Genomic DNA, 6,026 nt, shown 5'->3' on the forward strand with positions numbered 1-6,026 from the left:
CTGATTATAAAAATAGTTTCGGTCATTGTAGGAAACTTGGAAAAATACAGAAGAATATGAAGAAAGACAACCCAGAGAAATATTTTAATGGGTGTATTTTCTAGTATTAAAAAATCATTTAAAGCATAATTATGATCATATTAGATATATAAATATAGTCTTTAGCATGTCTCTTAATCTAACTTCAGATTGTAAGCATTTTCTCATATTTTTACTTTACAATATTTATTTACTATATGCAGATTAATGTTTTTATGACTGTGTAATTGTTAATTTAGCCACTCTCCTATCACTGGATGATTAGGATACTATTTCTATTATAAATAACACTAAAATGAACATCTTTATTAATAATAATAATATTATTAGCCTCTGAAAAGGTATTAGCATTTTTGCAAGTTTCCGCATTATATTCCGGAAAAGAAGAATCAATATACATTCTTACCACAGTCACTGCATGATTACACAACTGTGAAATGCTAATAACAACAAGCCTAATTATGGAGTGAAGTAGTCACACCTGAAACTATTTATGCAAATAGTCTAATTCCTTGGAGATCCTCCCCAGGTGTATGGCTTTACAACTGGAACCTCTTAGGAAACTGTTCTGTAGTAAGTAAAAAGTCAGTTTATATTGCCATTGTGAAGAGTGGTTTGGAGACAGTGTAAACAATACAAGCTTCCTCCATGGCTGTATTTATCATTTCACTCCATCTATCATTGTAGACTGTCTTGGCTAAACCTTCTGGCTGAGGTTTAAAGACCCCAATGGGTCACTGTCGTATACCTGTAGGATTATCTGGCTGCTTGAGAATCAATGGAGTATTGATTTATCCATTTTGGAATTCCTCCCCATTGATTTATTAGGCCTCTACATCTTGTGGTATATAGCTCCTGTCCATAAAAGGTGGCTGAGAGAAGTTTCACTATCATGTATTTTATAGCTTACTGACATTCACTTTAACTGACCCTATTATTTGTCTTCTGTTTGTATTATTGCTAATAGGTGTTTCAGTTCTGAACTCGGTCTTTTTGCATTTTTGGCCCTGCTAAGTAGAGTGTATAGATGATAATAAAATATAATTATCAAACTTGGACCAGAAGAGAGAACATTTTGAGTAATACAGGTCCATGTTATATAAAATAAAAGAAAAACAGGAATAGAAATGGGTTCAAATATAAGAGAAATGGAATATATTCCTCAAAAGCTCTTACCATAAAAAATATTCCAAGGTATCTTTGCTAAAATAATGAGAAATTGGGTGGGGGGTGTGGGGGGTGGGAGAGAATAAGGAAAAGAAGGCAAATGAGGACAAGTAGTGCTAAGACAGTGACCCATCTATAGGAATGGCAGAGATTTGCAGGAAAATCTAAAAAGTGACAGGATTCTAATCCTGCTTAGCTGAAGGACAGTATTCTAGTTTGCTAGCTGCCAGAATGCAATATACCAGAAATGGAACAGTTTTTAAAATGGGGTATTTAATAAGTTGCTAGTTAACAGTTCTAAGGTTGAGAAAGTGTCCCAATTAAAGCGAATCTATAGAAATGTCCAATCTAAGGCATCCAGGGAAAGATACCTTGATTCAAGAAGGCCAGTGAAGTTCAGAGTTTCTCTCTCAAGTGGAAAGGCACCTGGCGAAAATGGTCAGGGTTTCTCTCTTGGCTGAAAGGGCACAGGGTGAACACAGTGTCATATGGTAGCTTCCTCTCCATCTTCCCTGGAGATATTTTCCTTCTTCATCTCCAAAAGTCACTGGCTAGTGGATGCTCTGCTTCATGGTTCTGTGGCGTTCTCTGTTGTACATCTGTCCTTCTCTGCTCTCTCTGAATCTCCTTCTTTCTCTAAAATGTTTCCTCTTTTTATAGGATTCCAGTCAAGTAATCAAGACCCACCTAGAATGGGTGGAAACACATTTCCATATAATCTAGCTTAACAACCACTCTTGATTGAGTCACATCTTCAGGAAGATGATCTAATTCAAGTTTCAAACATATAGTACCAAATAGGAATTAGAAGAAATGGCTCTTTACAAAATGGGATTAGGATCAAAACATGGCTTTTCTAAGGTACATACATCCTTTCAAACTGGCACAGACAGAAATCAAAACAGTTGTTTGAAAAGCAAATAAGATGTCTAAAGAGTCTTTATTTACATTCATTGCTCTTCATTCTGTGCAACCAGTACCTTGAGTGTGGTAGGGACTCTATTAGTTGATTGTCAGCTTGAAGCAGTGGACTCCAGGTGGCCTGAATTTAAATTTGGCATTTGGAAACTGTATGTGAATTTCGATAAGTGACTCATCCTCTCTGTTCCTCAGTTTCCTAATTTCTTAAATGAGGGAAAAATAACTCTTGGAACATTAGATAAAGTACCTGACACCAAGTAGGTGCTAATAATTGTTTAGCACTAAAATTACCTCATACAGTGTACCATTGGAAAAGAAGCCAGTTAGATGTCTAGTGGTGATTAAGTGATGCCACTGGCATAGGGACTGGAACCACAGATTCCCAGTCACTCCCACACTGAAAAGGCTGTCTTCTATTGGAAGTTGTTTCCTAAGCTGTTCATTGGTAATTTTCTATTTCTTTTTTTTTTTTTTTTTTTGGAACAGCCTTAAACTTTTGCCTTCTTTTTTGACAACTGCCCAAATGGCTTGTTGGCCGAAGCCACTTCTCAGCACACATCACCAGGCTACACTGTCAAAAGGGCCTCTTTTAAACATTGTTCCCCTTGTTGGTTTTTTCTCCCCTCAGCATATCCCAATAGTAGGGCATAATGACTTTTGTTCTCTCTCCACACCAGTCCTCCTGAGTAGCAGAGATGATAAGAATGCTAGATTGCATTTCACATAGATCACCCTTTCCTCACAGCATTTCTGGGAGCTATGTGAGATGAGTATTATTATTCCCATTTTACTCACTTAAAATGTGAGACTCAGAAAGATTAGGTCCATGAAAGTCCAGAAAGCCACCATGTGATATATCCAGGGGATTCAATCTTTGGAGACTAAATTCTATGCTCTTTCTATCACACCATGAAGCAAACTGTAATCCAATCTACTGCCTTCTATTTAGTATAATACGCAAGTAGTAGACAATACTGATGACGTTGCTCAAAAGCAATATGTGATATCTGAGATAGACCCAAGAATCACAGACCAAATGAAAATTGTGCTACATTATAATTCTGTTGGACCTTTCAACTATAGTGAACTTTGATGTTATTATTTGCAGTAAACATGAATGACTGAACTCATAATATATTCAAGGTACTGATCTATGAAGGATATATACATAAATACAATACTGCCATTAGTAAACTAATCCACCTTGAATGGGTGGAGTCACATCTCCATCTAATCAAAGTGTCACACCCCACATTTCCATGGAAGTAATCCATCAAAGTTTCTTACCCTAAACAATAAGTCTGGTCCCACAAGATTGGATCAGAATTAAAACATGGCTTTTCTGCAGTATGTGATAGTTTCAGATTGGCAAAGCATCCAACTAGCGGGAAAAAGACTCAGGATTTGAATCTCCAGTACCCCAACTGGACACCTTTAGCAATGCACCCACGCTGCTTCCAGCATAAAGCCCAGACATTTATTGTTTGCCCTCAGAGCAAGTGCTCAGACATCAGAACACACTGCACAGGCTCTCTAAGACAGTAGTCCTGTCTCCATGTTGCTACTCATAGGTTTTTAAAATCTTACTTTGCCTGAAGTAGTGCCTGGAGAAATGTGTTAGCTTGGAGTTATTTCTATTGGAGACTAATACTCAGGTCTGAAGTGGACGGATCAGTTGTGGAGCCCCCTCTCCATGAGTTAAACTGCAGAGTAAGAAAAGATCTTTCTTTCCCTGTGGGCAAGTCACCATCTAAAGGTGCCTACAGGAGCCACTGTCCCCACAGACAGTCGCCTAACTGTTCACAGGCAAGATTTTGTCTATTCTAACTTAGAAGCAGTGGCACAATCCTTCAGCTAGAATTTCTGGACTGAGAAGACTTTTCTAATCCTTCTTTAACCTCAGGGGGCTGGATTATCTTAATGCCTCCCTAGGCTGGAATGTGTATGCTGCAGAAATGTACATAAACTGAATTATGTCTGAAAAAAATCATACACGTTCTCACAGAGGCTGGGTTTTCTGAAACCCATCCACTTTCATCAGTATTTATAGGTGTCCTCTGTCAGATTTTTTCATTCAGCCTTTCCCAGGAATCTGAGTCTTGACAGTTTTTACAGAACATCCTGGGCCATCTAACTTGTTTCGGCATGCTAAATAGAAGACAAAAGAGCCACTGGGATTTCTTCGCGATTACCCTTTGTGAGCTGGGCCAGGTCCTTGTTCCTCCTTCTGTTCCTCTTTGTGTAGAGATTAAAACAATAGTATGCCTCACTGAGGACCACTATTATAATGCTTTAAAATCATTGGCCAAGATAAAACAGATGAGATTATATCCCATTTTTATTGAATCCAATTAAACACTTAGTACTATTACCTACTGTACCAGACATGGAGGAGCAGTACCACCCTTAGATTTAAGGAAAAGCCCCAGCTTTGGCCTTCATCTGGCCACAACTCTCCCCATAGGGTGAGGAGTTGAGCCACTGACCCTTCAAGACCTTTGCTCTAGACTATGTTTCAGGCACCCAATAATTCTCTGCTCAAGCCCACTTCCAGCACCTGCACCAGCCTCTCCCCTGGGTCCACCTTCTGAGGATGTACTTTGTCATTGATGTACAAACCCCTGAGAGCAACGCATGCTATTTGTAGGGGAGCTGTGCAAAAAGGTTGGACTAACGCTGAAATGTTCATACATGTGCTCATGAAGTTATTCACAGTGAGAGTCTGAGCAGGGATCAGAAGAGAAGGGAGAAGGCCACAGGCTCAGAAACAGTGCTGGGACAGCTCTCTATGTTTCCATGTTTTGGCTGGACCTTCAAGGAGTCTGTGAATACTACACTTAAAATTGTCCCTTCAGGTTGTTATGAAGTTACACTTGTAAGATGGGTAAATGGAATGTATTTTTTTAAAATAATGTCTAGATTGATTTCTATCTTTTAAATATTAGAAATTTGGTAGGTGGGCCTCCAATTGTACCCTTGCTCATTGCCCCATAAATGTTAAGGATCTGAGTACTACAGAGCACATAAAAAGCCACAGCAATGGTTCTCAGAGTTTACTGTGTATAAACATCACCTGGGGTGTTTGTTGAAAGCCTAGTTCCAGGCCAAAATCCTCCAGATACTCATTTTCATAGTCCTGAGTGAGACTCAAGAAAGTGCTTTTCACTTATTTCCCAAATGATTTTGATAGAAGTGGTCCAATGACCACTCTTGGAGCATCACAGAACTCCTTGGTAGAGTTAACAATTTCATGACCAAACATAAACAAGAGACCCAGCTAAAGGGCAATTATGAAGCATTATCCAACCAAAGTAAAAAAATTATTTTTATATGAAACTAGAGCTAAAACATCCAGAGGAGTGTTGTATCCTACAAAGTAGTCCCTTTAGAGGTTAGACGCTTATCCTAAGCCAGCAGCTGTTGCACAAAACATTTTGACACTGATTTTTTAAAATTGCCTTTGGAGGTGGATTATGAGCCACATCAGAAAGCCAATCTCATTATTTCACATCACAGTTTGCATTTGACAAAAAACAGCATTATCCAGAAGGATGATACATATTACTTAGCAGATTTAGTTGCTATGTTTTCCAAGTCAAATGTGTAATAAAAGAAGATCTATTATATAAAGACACCTGTTTATTTCAGCCTCCTTCTGCAACTATACAAAAGTGACAATGAAGAAAGAAAAAAGTCATAAATTTGCAAGGACAAAAAAAAATGAAAGGAAAGTTTAGGAGGAAACAGACATCAATATTTTAGCATATAGAAAAATAGATGGAGAAATGGCCATTGATTCGGCAAATCCAAGAAAGCTAAAATGTAGGCCTGTCATGAGGAAAAGCCAAGAGATAGGCTGATAATAGCTCAGAGCCTGCCTCAGGAATTAGAGGCACCAA

This window comes from Tamandua tetradactyla, chromosome 4 (assembly GCF_023851605.1).
Source record: "Tamandua tetradactyla isolate mTamTet1 chromosome 4, mTamTet1.pri, whole genome shotgun sequence".
NCBI lineage: Eukaryota > Metazoa > Chordata > Mammalia > Pilosa > Myrmecophagidae > Tamandua > Tamandua tetradactyla.